Source organism: Apium graveolens, chromosome 2 (assembly GCF_009905375.1).
Source record: "Apium graveolens cultivar Ventura chromosome 2, ASM990537v1, whole genome shotgun sequence".
In the NCBI taxonomy this organism is placed as follows: Eukaryota; Viridiplantae; Streptophyta; class Magnoliopsida; order Apiales; family Apiaceae; genus Apium; species Apium graveolens.
Window position 1 is genome coordinate 309277476 of NC_133648.1, and position 16725 is coordinate 309294200.

The following is a 16725-nucleotide window of genomic DNA, read 5'->3' on the forward strand; positions in this document are numbered from 1 at the left end:
ACAAATTGGAAATCGAAATCCGTATTCCCGATGAATCTGCAGAAACTATCTACGCTATGACTTTTCAACCAGAATTGCTGGAAAAGATTCGCCGTTGTCAAGAAGAAGTGATGAGCCAAGACGACAACTTAACAGGAGAAGAGATTACAACTCAGAAAGATAATGAGGGAATTTTACGTTTTGCGTCAAGAATCTGGATCCCTAACGTGGCAGAATTAAAAGAAGAAGTTATGCGAGATGCGCACAATTCGAAGTATTCCATTCATCCAGGAAGCACGAAAATGTATCGCGATTTGAAGGAAAACTTTTGGTGGCCGAATATGAAGAAGGAGATAGCAGAATGGGTGAGTAAATGCTACACATGCCAGCGAGTTAAAGCAGAACACCAACGTCCGAGTGGGTTATTGCAACCATTAGACATTCCAGAATGGAAATGGGAACATCTAGCGATGGATTTTGTGGTAGGTCTACCGAAGACTAGGGCAAATCATGATGCGATATGGGTAATCATTGACAGACTTACGAAGTCGGCACATTTTCTACCAATTAATGAAAGATTTTCGCTCGACAAATTAGTGCACGTGTATCTCAAAGAAATTGTGATGCGTCATGGAGTACCAGTATCAATTGTATCGGATCGAGATCCTCGTTTCAATTCAAGATTTTGGAGGCAATTTCAAGAATGTCTAGGAACGAAGTTGAATATGAGTACAGCTTATCATCCGCAAACTGACGGTCAAAGTGAAAGGACAATTCAAACGATTGAAGACATGCTACGAGTTTGTGCGATCGATTTTGAAGGCAGTTGGGATGAACATTTACCCCTAGTGGAATTTTCTTATAATAACAGCTATCACGCCAGTATTGGAATGCCACCGTATGAAGCATTATATGGAAGGAAATGCAGATCACCCGTGCACTGGGATGAAGTTGGAGAACGCAAGATTTTGGGTCCAGAATTAATTCAGCAGACAAAAGAAAAGATTGATCTTATTCGAAAACGAATCGAGGCAGCACAAAACAGACAAAGCAGATATGCAAACCAAGCCAGGAAGGATATGGATTATCAGGAAGGAGAACACGTATTGCTCAAAATATCGCCATGGAAAGGATTGACCAGATTTGGCAATAAAGGGAAATTGAAGCCACGATACGTTGGACCATTTGAGATTTTGAAGAAAGTTGGGAAGGTTGCGTACGAGTTAGCTCTACCACCCCATATGCAGCACATTCACAACGTATTTCATGTATCTATGCTTAAGAGGTATAATCCTGATACAAGGCATGTAATAGAGTATGAACCAGTAGAACTTCAGGCAGATTTGTCATATGTAGAACAGCCAATAAGAATTCTAGATAGGCAAGAGAGAGTATTAAGAAATAAGTCTGTGTCATTAGTGAGAGTTTTATGGAGAAACCCAGTGGTTGAAGAATCAACCTGGGAGCTTGAGAGTGAAATGTTAGAAAAGTATCCTCAGTTATTTGTATAATTAGATTCTGAGGACAGAATCTTGTTAAGGGGGGGAGAATGTAACGACCGAGGAATTACGCTTGTATTATGTTATAATAATAATAAATTATGTGTATTATTATGTGATTAAATGTGTTAAGTCGTTGAACCCTAACTGCTATGTGTTATGTGTTGGTTGTTTTGATCCAGACGTGTTTTGGATATTTATTGAGCGTTTTATCGTCAATTATATATATTATATCAAAACCCGTACAGCTCAAACAGTATTTTAAAAGCCCATATTTCAAACAAAATCATTGGCTCTGTTTTATTAAAAATGCCCTGTACCGTATTGCTAATTTGAACCCCTAGACGTTTTACCAATTGACCTTTTTCGCGAAAAACGAATTTTTCCGGACCCCTTCGGGTACCAAAAGCCCCACAAAAATCACATTTTTATTTTTATATGATCATGAAATTATTATATATCATTTTTCTTTGTATTTTTGTATTTTTCACAATTTTTGGGAATTTTTAGTATTTATTTTGTAATTATTGGATATTTAAAAATTCAATATTAATACCCAAAAATTATAAAAATTGGGGCCAAATATTTTTATTAGGAGTGTAATTAGCCCCTTAAATTTTATTTAGGGGTATTATTTTCAGTACTATAAATAGCTGTTTTATTATTAATTAATTAGTTATTTATTATTAAAAATCAGAAAATAAAAAAAAAAAGAAGAAAATCAGAAAAGGGGGAATTAGGGTTAGGGTTTGTGAAGAACAGCAGGAGGAATCAAAGCCAAGTTTGATCGTGATTCTGTTAACCAAATCAGTCGTGTAAGTATCCGTTGTGAAGCTCTTTCGATTCTCTATCTGATTATGTAACCGTTTTTGTTGTTTGATTTCTGGATTTTTGATTTGTATTTTCGGGTTTAATTCTCAAATTCGGGTTTTGATTTCTGGTAATTGTTTGATGATTTCGTTGTCATGAGGATGTAGATCGTCGAATAGGGAGTCGTTTGGCACCGGTTTCACTCGATTTGGTGTCCGTTTTAGCATCGCCGGAGCTTAGCCGCCGCCGCCGCGTTTCTTCGTTTTCCGGCTGCTGTGTCGATGAACGACGAAGGAGGATTAGAAGGGAACGACGTGTGATTGCTGTGGAACAAGAACGGGGAAGAACGCGCCTGGAATCGAACGTTTTGGCCATGTTTTTCGTCTCGCCGGAATCAGTCCGCCGGCGTCGGATTCTGGGGAAGGGGCCGGTGTTCTTCGTGACCCGATTGGGTCGAAGACGACCCGGTTTCCAACCCGGTTTCGATCCAAAAATCCCCAATTTGATTTCCTGATTTCTGTTTCTGAATTCTTATTATTTAATTATATTTTATAAATCAGAAAATCATTTTAAAAATTCTAATAATTAATTAAAAATTAGTTTTATATTCTGAAAAATAGTATTATTAATTTCTAAATTATTTTATTGATTTATAAATTCGAATTTAATTATTTAATTAATTATTTAATTATTTATCTAATTATTTATTAGTTATCTAATTAATTAATAATTAGGTAATTAATTAATAATTAGGTAATTAATTAATAAATAAAGATTAGAAATAATTAAATAATATGGTTAATAATTCGATAATTAGTTATTATTACGAGTAATGATTCGATAATTGAATTATTATTCGAGCGTTAGTTATTTGAATAATATTGTAATAATTATTCGTATCGTAGTTATCGGTAATTATCTGTTTAACGAATCGTACGAGTGATTAATCGTTAAATGATCTATAATTCGAATAATTCGTATCTATCCGATAAATAGCGTATCAGTTAATTAAGTTGATTGATTATTTGTAAATAATCGATCTAATCGAATAAATACCGATAAGTTATAAATATTTGTAATAAATTGTGATTAATCCTAATAATTAGGGATTAATTATTTTAAATTAGCAAATAATTATCTATTAATTATTTATTAGTTATTTATTTATTAAGTGATTAATTATTTCAATAATTAATCACATAATCTTCAATAAATCGTAACTTCTTCGTTTTAACTCCAAAAATTATAAAAAAATTATTTTTGACTTTGATTTTTCTTAAATAATTATTTAAAAATTATTTTAGGATTTAAAAGGTTGTAATAATTATCTATATTGAATAATAAATTGAATTATCAGTGTTTAATTCATAACAATTTAACCGTTAGTCCGATTTGAGTGAAACGAAGACCCCTAGACTCAGAAAAATGAGACGAATCTAATAAAAATAATTGTAGGTTATAATTTCTTCTGAAAAAGAGTGGTTGGTGATAATTGATAGTTCTAAGGTCCTAGTAGGGATATAATTGAGCCGAATAAATCCCGAAAAATTATAATAAAATCAGATACAACTAGTAATGCAGATATAAGCCTAGAATTGATTCTAAAAATAATTATAAATCTAGAAATTAATTGTGTGCTTTACGTGTTACGTGTTATATGTGATTATGTGTATAAATGTGTTGTGTAAATATATGTAAATATATATGCGAGTCAGATAGAAACGCATGGGTAGACTGATAAGGTTGCGTGATATCAATTCAAGATACACGTATGTAGTAAATTACCTAAACACCTATCTTTCTATAATTTGTTCAGTGTTAGCAAGGCAGAGCAAGCTAGGGTCAGAAGGCAGTAAGTTAAACCAGGTTAAGTACGCGCAAGGCAAGTTTTTCCTCTATTCTAAATTCAGAATAGTGATTTATATTTCCTTTCTATCGTATCAATTCTCTTTGATATTCATTGTTCATATACACTGTTACCCATTTATATCACTTGTTCCATTTCATTTAAATTCCTGATTTACCCAATTTATGGAATTCTTGTTCATATTTCAATTCCTTTACCCTTGTTACATATAGTCTGGTATATCCTGGTGTTAGGATATATCAATAGCATTCCGATTATTCCGGATGCTAAGCCTTGGACTGGATGGTTACTTTTCGAGCTGGGTTTTACCCAGGTCATTAATTAATAGGCCATAGTTGCCTGAGTACTCCTAATGTTGGTTGGGTCTATGCAGTTGGGTATAGATCCGCACCATATTCTGACTGATCAGCAGATTATAGTGCATATGTTGGTTCTTGTTTCCAGTCTTATTCATTTGGTACTCGCCAGTGTTGGCAAATTATTATCATATACAGATACAGATGGTTGTTCAAACCAACAGCTTATTGGTTCATTTATTTCTCTCTTTATATATATATATATATTGTTGCAGGCTTGTTGAGCAATTTTGGCTCATCCCTTTTTATTGTTACTCCTATTGTTTTACAGTTAAGGTAGAGAATGAAACCCATCAGGACCCGCGTAGTCAAGAAGCGAGTCAAGCAGCGGGACCCTCTTATACCAAGAGTGTTCCTTCCTATTCCCGAAGAGAGTTTTGAAGTGCCAAATCAGGTGTAGCAGGATAAGTAGTAATGTTGGGTTGAATAAAAGTTTTGTGTAGTTTGAATAAAAGATTGTGTAGGGAAACTGTAGATAGAATAAAGTTTTGTAATAAAGAGAGTTCTTGAGACAGGTTTTATTTAGTTGGGTTTGTAATAAAGTGTAGTGCATGATTCTTGTTTTTCAAACTCAAACCTTAAAAGATCCTGAGTAGTGATAGTTCGGGGTAATTATTATATTTATATTCCGCTTGTGCAGGTATAGTTGGTAATTGTTGTTAATAATGCCCCAAATCTATACCCCGGATTTGGAGGGTGTTATAACCATGCTTCTTGTAGAAGAGAGTCTTGTCTATTGTTCCTCTAGTGAATCCATATTTGATTAAAAATTCTGACAATATTTCATGCCAAGCTCTAGGTGCTTGTTTTAGTCCATAGAGAGCCTTGAGTAACTTGTATACAAAATTTGGAAATTCTGGATCTTCAAAACCAGGTGGCTGTTGCACATAAAATTCTTCTTCCAACTCACCATTAAGGAATGCACTCTTTACATCTATTTAATACACCTTGAAGTTGGAGTGTGCAGCAAATGCAAGAAAGATCCTTATTGCTTCAAGTCTTGCAATTGGAGCAAAGGTCTCATCATAATCAATTCCTTCCTCCTATGAGTAGCCTTTTGCAACCAACCTTGCTTTATTTCTGGTAACAATTCAATTTTCATCCATTTTGTTCCTGAACACCAACTTTGTTCCAATTATACTCTTCTTCCTTGGTGCAGGAACTAATTTCCAAACTTTGTTCCTTTTAAACTGATTTAGCTCTTCTTGCATAGTAGATATCCAATTAGGATCAAGTAGAGCTTCTTCAGTTTTCTTTGGCTCAACTTGTGAAAGAAAACATGCATGAAGACATTCATTTGCAATTGCACTTCTAGTCCTCACTCCAGCATTAGGATGACCAATAATTGCATATGCATTATAACTTCTATCCCATTCCTTGTGTGAGTTTGTTGACTTGTGTTTTCTGCTTCTTCTTCATTATTGGTATGATTTCCAGTGTTTTCTTCTCTTTTTCCCCCCTGAGTTTGTGTTATCAAATTCAGGTGTTTGAGATGAGCTTCCATTCTCATGATTCACTTGATCAGTAGACTCTTCATCAATTCTGTGGTTTGTGTTGACTTCAGTTTCATCATCAGAATCACTATCAATGTTGAGATTTTCAAATTTTAGGGCTTCACCTTCATTTTCACTAAGGCATTCCAAGCCTGGACATTTGTCATCATCAAAAGTAACATTTGTGCTTTCCATAATCTTCTTCTGTTCAATCACATAGACTTTGTATGCAGTTCTTTCCAATGAATATCCCAGAAAAATTGCTTCAAAAACTTTAAAGTCAAATTTTCCCACATATTCAGAGTTGTCCTTCAAAACATAGCACTTGCTTTTAAACACATGAAGATGCTTCACAGTAGGCTTCCTTTTAGACAAGATTGAGTAGGGTGACTCGCCAAGATTCTTGTTAATGAGATATCTATTTTGAGTGTAGCATGCAGTGTTCACAACTTCTTCCCAAAAACTTGTTGGCAACTTTGCATCTTGCAGCATTGTTCAGCAGCCTCTACTAGTGTTCTATTATTTCTCTCAACTACCCCATTTTGCTGAGGTTTTCTAGCAGCTGAGAATTCTTGAACAATGCCCTTGTCTTTGCAGAATTTATTTAAGGTTACATTTCTGAATTTTGTTCCATTATCACTCCTCAATCTTTTCACATAATTATGATCTTCAGTCTGCTTCTCAATCTTCTTGATATGCTCAATTATGATGCGTGAAGTCTCATCTTTGGAGTGTATAAATTCTACCCATGTGTATCTTGAGTAGTCATCCACCATCACAAGTGCATATCTCTTTCTTGAAATTGACAGGACATTAACTGGTCCAAACAAGTCTATGTGAATACGTTGCAAAGGTGCACTTATAGAAATCGCAGTTTTACTCTTGTGACTTGATCTTTTTATTTTTCCTTTTTGACAAGCATCACAGACTTCATCTTGAGCAAACTCCAGATTAGGCATGTCTCTCACTAACTCCTTTTTTACTAGTGTATTAATTGCCTTGAAATTCAAGTGAGATAGCTTCTTATGCCATAACTTGCTTTGATCTACAGATGCCTTGGTGTAGAAGCAACATATTCCATCCTCATGCCTTGGTGGAGTCCAAGTATGCAACAAATAAGCTTCCATTCCTTGCTCCTTTCAGAGCAACTTCACCAGTCTTTTTGCTGATAAAAATGCATTCTCCTTTATCAAATGAGATATTGAATCCCTTGTCTGCAAATTGACTAACACTAAGGAGATTCACTTCAAGACCAGCTACCAGTACTACATCTTCAATGATAATATTTCCAGAAATCAATTTGCCATATCCCATTGTGAACCCTTTGTTGTTGTCTCCAAAAGTCACTAATAAGCCATCCTTCTCCTCAAACTGTGATAGCAAGGCCATATTACCTGTCATATGTCTTGAGCATCCACTGTCTATGATCCATAGGACTCTCTTCTCTTTGCCCTGCACACAATGAGGATTAAGTGTGTTTAGAAACCCATGCAGTGTTGGGTACTTTCTTCTTGTTAACAGAATGAGTAGAACTAGAATGAGTTATTTCGGAAAGAATAGTATTCATTGACTGTTGTGCATTTTCCCTTTTTGATGTAGACCCAATTTTTACTTCTTTGAGATCTACCCTCAGCTTGTGGAAACTTTTCATCACTTTCAAGTTGCAAGAGATGCAATCAAACTTGTCACAGAATGAGTAAGGATCATTTGCATTTGCTTCATTGTACTTGCACTCTCCTTCTACTGGATTGCTAACAACCTTTTTACAAATGTGAGTTAGATGATTTACTGAGCCAAATTTTTTACACTGCTTCCTTGGAGCATCTGCAACAAATTCCAAGTTGTTGCTTTTGTTTATCCCAATTTTCCCATTTCTATTCTTCTTCTTCTTTCTTGCATCTTCAGTCTTTACTTATTTGACAAGTGTCTTGGAATCTTGGTTGAACATGGGCTTCTTCTCAACTTTGGAAGTTGGAGTTGTTTCTACATTTTTCTTTTCATTTTCTTCATCAGCAATTTCTTGCTTTATGATCAACTCTTCTTCACTGAAATCTACTTCACATTCTTTGAACATAGGTGAACCAACCTTTCTCAGCATAGCTAGGACATCTTCATTTTCAGTTGCTTTTCCTTTACCACCTACAACTTTCTTATTGTTATTCAAAGCATCATAATCAAAACCAATAGCTATGTTAGCACATGGATTGTTCTTCTCATGATCCTGACCAACCAACTCAAATGTATTTTTGAAAGACTTCAACTGTACTTCATTATTTTCCATCTTCTCCCTCAACACAGCTTCAATTTCAGCAACACACTTCAGCTTGTTTTTCATATATTCATTTTCTTGCTTGACTGACTCAAGCTCCACAAGCAGTAGATCTAGCTTTTGCTTTTCACTCTCAAGTTTTTCATTGGCATTTATTAGCCTACTAATTTCCTCAGTAGCTGCTACCAAGATAGTGTGTATATGGAACATCTCCACATTCATCTTTTCCACAGTCTCCTTATATTGACTAGCATATAAATCAATAGTGGTTAGAGTTGGTGCCTTTGATTTTGAAGTGGATGCTTCTCCATGATCAAAAGCCATTAGTTCATAGTTTCCAACTTCTTCATCCTCATCATCATCATCATTATCAGTGTCATCCCAACTCTTTCCTTCTGCAATATAGGCTTTTCCAGACTGCTTCTTCAAGAGAGCTTCATACTTTGCTTCCAGTTTCAAGTAAGCTTTATCCTTCTTCACCTTTTTGGGATTTCAGCATTCAGTAACAAAGTGACCCAATTCATCACAATTGAAGCATCTTATCTTTGATTTGTCCACATATCCAGTTTTGTAGCCACCTTTGCTAGCTGAATTGTACTGAGCTTTTGGTTTTCAATTGTTGTTGCTGGAAGATTGTCCCTTGTCTTTGAAAAACCTTTGCTTCTTGACTCTTATGGTGGAAAATTTTCTATCCAAGTAAGCCATTGATTGGTCCATTTCATCTAGCTCATCAAGGTGTAATATTCATCTTCCTCCAGCTCCAATACAACTTGCTTTTGAGGTCCTTTGTTCTTTTGTTCCATAGCTTGAATAACTGGAACTTGATCTTCTTGCTCATCTTCACTTTCTTCTATGTCATTCACAAGCAAAGCACTGGAATCATCAACAACATGTCCATGATATGCTTTCAATGACTTTCTTTACAATATTTTAAGTTCATAAGTTTTCAAGATTTCATATAGAACTTCCAAAGTCATTCTGCTTAAGTCTCTTCCTTCTCTAATAGCTGATATTTTCTGTTCAAGATGGTCAGGAAGAGCTAGCAGGAACTTTAGGTTAACCTCCTCAACTTCATAATATTTATCATGTAGCTGCAAGTCATTTATCAATTTATTGAACCTCTCAAAGACTTCAGTAATTCCTTCTTTTGGTTTAGCCATAAACCCCTCATACCGAGAAACCGGAATCCTCATTTGGTTTGACCTAACCTCCTCTGTTCCTTCACACATGATCTCTATATTCTCCCAAATCTGTTTGGATGTGTCACAGTTGACAATGTTATTGTAAATTACATTGTCAAGTGACTATTAAAATCAGCTGCAAGCCACTATCCAGAGAAACTTTTTTCTTTTCAGGTTCAGTATATTCTAAAGGATCTTTAGGAGCATAATGTGTTGGAATAACCATGTCTCCATCTATAGATTCCTCAACTCTTACCATGGGAGTGAAAGGCCCATTCTTGAGGATCTGAATATATAGAGGGTTGTCCATTCTTATGAACATCGTCATTTTCTTTTTCCATAATGTGTAGTTAGATCTGTCAAAGGTAGGGATTTTAATACTGCCGAGCTTCTGTGTATTCATTCTCCAGAGATCTTTAATCTGTTTGCTTTCAGATTTTGCTCTGATACCACTTGTTAGGTAATGAATACAACACAGGGGGTGAATGTGTTTTTCTTGATTTTAGGCTTTTCTAGAATTATGTTTGGTTTGGTGAACAAAGTAATCTGCTTTGTAGTGAATTGTGTTAACACGAAAATAATGAAATAATAAACAGTGAACACAAATCTTCAAAAGTCACTTAATTTTATATTAAAATCAAGTATGTCTTACTACAAAATTCTCGGGTTCTTTATTGATAAAGAACTCAGCTTCTTCCTTGAGAGATTACAAGATTTTTCAGATCTATTTGTTACAACTAAAACAAATCATTCAGTGTTTACTTTATAGATTAGTAAACACATGTTTTACATAGCATGCAATAACATGTCCTAAACCCTACTTTAAGTCAACTAAAATTTTCTATTTCTGGCTTAGTGTATCTTTGCAAATCGTGCATGTCTGTGACTTTACTTTGTCAGTTAATTTTGTCCTTTGATCTTGTATTCTTTAAGCTTCTTTTTGTAGACTTTTCAAATCAGTGATTGATTTATTTGTTGATGAATAATCTTGAATCTTTAACCGGTCTGCATTTTGTACTTTGACTTTTACATCGAGATCTCCAGTTTGAACTATAGAGAAATGACATCTCGATAAGTATAATGACTTATCAAGGTCTCTGAGTTCTCAAATGTGAACTTGACTTGTCGAGATCTCTGAGTTCTCGAATGAGCTTGACTTGTCGAGATCTCTGAGTTCTCAAATGAGCTTAGCTTGCCGAGGTCTCCAAGTCTTTGCATGTAGAGTTAACTTATCGATATCTCTAATCTTCATCTCTTTAATTTGGCTTATCGACATCTCTGAGTTCTCTAATGTAGAAATGACTTGTCGATATCTCCAATCTTCATATCTTCATTTTGACTTGTCGATATCTCTGAGACTTCTCTATAAGCTATTTTTGACTTGTCGATAAGTCATTCTGGAGTTCTCGAATGACTTCTCTATATGACTTGATATGTGACATATAGATTTCTTGACTTAGAATGTTTTTCTCAAAACAGATTTATTCAACTCCAAGCTTCTTCACAATGTCTCTGAGGCATGATCTTCATAATCTTCTTCCAGAGTTTATTCTTAGGCTTGAGACTGTTTACTAGAAAAATACTCCAGTCTAATCTATTGACAATTTTACAGACTTAAGTAATACAATATAAAGTGCACACTTAGATTATCATACAACTTACTTAGGGTTGTCAATTTGACTTAGTCTTGTTATTGTACAAGCATGTCTTGCACAACATTTTTTATTAAAACGTAATCACCCGCTCTAGTCAAGTTTTTTGTTAAAGCGGAATCAACCGCCCTAGTCGAGATTTTTGTAAAAACGGAATCACCCACTTAGTTTCAAATTACAAATAATTTTTTTTATATGCCACGAACTCTCGCAGTGTTATTCTCGTATGTAGCAACTCTAGCAGGTTTGATTTTTCTTGCAGCCGCAAACTCTTGCAGGGATAACCTAAACTCTTGATACCATGATAAATATGCTTTGAGGTTATACATTCTCTTTTATAATAATTTAGTATATATAGATTACAAAATTGATCACAGATTATAATATCTCGTAACAACGAAAATAAATCATATTAATCATATATTTATAATATTCTAATTTATCTTTAACAATCTCAACATATTTTTCTTATTATAATATATTATTATATCTCTTAACAATGTACCTAGTGGGTAACCATGCTATCTCATTATAGAAGCTGTGGGTTAGCTATTCCCAGACATTCCGGACTCACTGGCAGACTGATTGCCCGGGCACCCTGAAAATTCCCCAATTATCGTATTTTTTTGAATAGAACCCTAAATTCTTTATCGACCTAAATCTAATACAAGCAAGATATTGGTCACAACATTATATAATGTTATTCAATTACTTTAATTTGTATAGAATGTATATGTCATTAAAACGCAAGACAGAAGTATAGAGGACCCAAATTGATTTTCAAAATAGTTACAAAATGAACGTTAAATTGTTAATTGTTAAATAAAAATTGACACTGCTACATTCACATCAGTTACACCAATTAAGGGGTCATTTGGTTCGGACATTTGAGGATTGAGATATGGGGTTTGTTCATTTCAAACTCAAACCTAATGTTTGGTTAAGATATTTCTTCCTCCAAACCCATAACTTAAACTCATTAGGAATGAGTCTTTATATCCAAGTCCGGGTGGTATGAAATATAGGTACGGGGAATCAAATATAATTTTCAGTTTCTATATAATTAAATATTTTTTTAAGAGTAAAAAACGTGAAGGTGGCTAAAATTTTCATAAAGTAGAAAATTTTGGTCCAAGTTTGAAAATGGCATGTTGGTGGCTACACTTATATTCCGTCTTTTAAATAGGTGGCGCCCGTTAAGTACCGTTAACTATGTGTCGTTAACTAAATAAAAATACATTAAATTAGATAATGGTGGCTAAGTTTTAAACCACTTTTCAAATTATTGATCGGGCGGAAAAAATATAGTTTCCATAATCAGTATATTTATATGAATTAAAAAGACAAAGATACGAAGATTAAAATCCTAAAAAGATCCTTATGAAAAAACCTTAAGGTGAAATCCTTTTAAATTAAATAATCAGACTGTCCCTTTTTAATTAAATAAAATTATCCAAATCTTATTGTAATTACAATATATACTTCTACTTTCTATAAGTTTTATATTATTTTTAGTAAAACAAGATTGCTCGTATCATACATACTATAATTACAATCTATCTCTATTTTGCGGAAAATTCTATATCATTTAACAAAATGTGAAAAAGGGGTTGAAGTAAATTTAGAATAATAAAGAGATTACGTTAACTACAATTGAAATAATAAATAAAGAGATTACCCTTAGTGTTTCATTATTAATAAATTTAATAAATTTTCTCGGTCTCATACTTTACACGAGTTATCTTCTAGTAAATTATAATACACTATTCCACATTCATAATTTTTGCTATATAAAATAAGATACAATATCAATTTTTTATTTAAAAAATTTCAAACTCGAATATATTAATATTTAAAAATACATGTAAAATTTAGCCATTATTACGCAAGTTAGACTTTAATTTCTAAAATAACATTTTTTTTAACCTGCATGCCACACCTCTTACATATACTAATCAATGGGACGAAGCTAGTAACAGAGGGAGTAGCTGAATTAGTGGATGCACGAAACAGTGAGACTTACGGTAAGTTTAGCAATCTCCAAAAGTTGCATATGTTCCATAAATTAAATTCCTAAATTAAATCATAATTATCACATGAACTAAAATAAGTATTATTGATATCCAATTTTTACAATTGTACATGTATTTTAGTCATTTTGAAAAGTCAACCATATAACTCAATAGCTTTGCAACTAAGGTTATCATGTCACATAAGATTTAACAATCATTTAGCAATCTTTATTGGGATGCTCTAAAAGAAGTTATATAAGAATAATCGGGGCCGACAAATAGAAAATACGGTACTTCATATTTAAATTATTTATGAGAAAATAATATTATGCGATAAAAATTTAGAAATGCTATTAAAAAATGGTCTAATTGTCAAAATTTGCCTAATATAATAGAAAATATTGAACCCCTTTGACTTGGGTCTTGGATCCGCCACCGTATACACGGGTGGTGTTTGGTTTCACTTCTTAAAGAGGTAAAAATTATTTTCTTCTTGTCGGAGGTTATAGAAGTAAAACCAAACAGGCATATAATGAGTAAAACCCCCTGCCTCAACTGTTTGGTGACGCATGCTCTTCATTCCATTGGGCAACAAGAAATTGCTAGAATGCATGATCTTGCTCTTAAGAAAGATCATGACTTCTAGCATTTCTTTGCCTTGAAAGTTATCATTAGGCAGAAGCTTTATAGTGATTTGTGATCATGCATTCTAGTATTTCCTTGCCCTGAAAGTTATTATCAGGCAGAAACTTTATAGTAACAAAATATTTTTAAAAAAGAAGAAAAGAACAGAGGTCTCAGACTTCTCTTGGTTCAGTAACTTCTACTAATGTCCAGTTATTCCTGAATGTGGTTTGGTGCTTAATTGCTAATGAGTTATGTATCCAGGATGATCTAAAAATTGTATTTTCAGAATTCAGAATGGTTATAAACTCTACTTAAAGGGCTGGCTATGAGTACATGTTGTTTCTGGCTGTCTTATTCTTTCTTCCCGGAAATTGACAGCGTTCAGCGGCAACTATAGCCATGCTTGCTGTGATATGAGAAACTGTCAAAACATGATCATATCTACTGAATTATAAAGATGAACAAGAAGAAGAGTTTATATTGATATAAAAATATGAAGTAACAGTTGTACAAAATGAGAACATTACAAATGTATTTATAATGAATGTGAAATATAACTAACTCTAACAAACTTGGTCAGACTTGGTCAAGTCTTCTATATTGGTGACTTTAGAATCACTACTAGTATCTGTAACAGCCCCGTTCAATTTGGAAGGCTGAAATAGATCACAGACGTTCAACTTGGAACTGAGAGTATGCAAAGTAGTAGTTCCAACAGCTTTGGTAAAGATGTCAGCTGGTTGAGTGATAGTGGAGACATGAACCGGAATAAGTAAGCCTTTGTCAAAATTCTCACGCACCAGGTAACAATCTATCTCAATGTGCTTGGTGCGTTCATGATAGACTGAATTAGAAGCAATGTAGATGGCAGACTTGGAATCACAGTAAAATGGAATAGGTAAAGCAGGAGCAACCAGGAAGTCTTTGAGCACAACAACCAGCCAGATAACCTCACAACAAGTATCAGCCATAGCTCGATATTCAGTTTCAGTTGAAGAGCGAACACAGTAATTTGTTTCTTGCACTTCCATGAAATCAGAGAATTGCCAAGCATTATGCAATAACCAGTCAAGGAGTGTCTGCTATTATCCCCCCAGTCTGAATCAAAATAGGCAACAAGATTCAAGGTAGAATTAGCAGACAACAATAAACCCCTACCAGGAGACTGTTTAAGATACCTCAGAACTCTAAAAACAGCCAACATATGATCAATCCTGGGAGAATTCATAAACTGAGATAAAATATGCACAACATATACCAAGTCGGGATGGGTAATGGTCAGATAAATCAAACGACCAACCAATTTTCGATATGTAGAAGCATCTGCAAGAGATAACAAAGAAGAGGTACTCGCAAGTAAATGATGATTCTGCTCAATGGGTACAACATATGATCTAGCTGCAGTAAGCCCAGTATCATGAAGCAGATCTAACACATATTTACGCTGATTGAGATAAAACCCTTGAGAAGAACGAGCAACTTCAATCCCAAGAAAATACTTAACAGGGCCAAGATCTTTTATCTTGAACTGTGAATTGAGATAAAGTTTATATCCCTGATTAGAGCTTCAGAAGAACCAGTGAACAAAATGTCATCCACATACACTAAAATAGCAACAAAGGCTCCAGAAGCACGAAAAGTAAAGAGGCTATTGTCACTATGGGACTGATGAAACCCATACTTCTTGAAAGCAGTTGAAAATTTAACAAACCAGCATCGAGGGGCCTGCTTGAGGCCATAGATAGATTTGCACAATTTGCAAACATAATCTTGAAAATTGACAGGACAACGAGATGACAAGAGAGAGTATCCTGGTGGCAAATGCATGTATACAGTCTCGAGCAGATCACCATTTAGAAACGCATTATGAACATCAAGTTGATAAACATTCCAGTTTCGAGAAGCAGCCACAGAGAGCAACAATCGAACAGTAACCATTTTGGCCACTGGGGCAAATGTATCATAGTAATCAATGCCAAAAGATTGAGTGAAACCATGAGCTACCAAACGAGCCTTATACCGTTCCACACTGCCATCAACATTATATTTAATCTTGAATAACCATTTACAATCAACAATGTGATGATTGGGAGGTTTTAAAACCAAATTCCAGGTGTGATTATCCTCCAAGGCTTGAATTTCAGATTTCATAGCTTGAAACCAGTGAGAATTAGGAGTTGCTTGATGAAAAGTGCGAGGTATAGGAGAAGTTGAGATAGAAGTCAAGTAAGCTCTGTACTTAGGACTGAACTTGTCATACGAAAGATGAGTTTGAATAGGATAATAAACAGAGGCCATACCTGCAGGAGAAGTAGAGGGAGATGTAGTAACTGCATTGGTAGATGGAAGACCCAAAAAATCTTTAAACTTGGAAGGAACCTGTTTATTGCGAACAGGACGAGAAGAAATGACAGGAGCATGTGACTCATGCGGAGTATGTGTCGATGAGGTGGGATTATTGCTAGAAGAAGTAGGTGAAGACGGTGATAAATGAATATCACAGATAACATCAGGTTGAGAGTCATTATCAATTATACAAGGGATGGGAAATAACGGAGTATTGACATCAAAACTCTGAGGATTAGAATTCAGAGATGAAGTAGAGAAAGGAAAAATTGATTCAACAAACCTGACATCCCTGAAGTAAACACATTTCCTGGTTTGCAAATCCAGAATTTTATACCCCTTCTTACCAAATGGATACCCTATAAACACTCCTTTGACAACCCTGGACTCTAGTTTATCATGCATAACAAGACTTTTAGCATAACAAAGGCAACCAAATGCACGAAGATGTAAATAATTTGGTGCAGTTTTGTACAGTAATTTAAATGGTGTTTGATAATGCAAACTCTGTACTGGCAATAGGTTTATAAGATGAGTAGCAGTAAGAATGAAGTCCCCCCAAAATGAGTTAGGCAAACATGATTGAAACTTCAAGGCACGAGCAACATTGAGTAAATGTTGATGCTTACGCTCA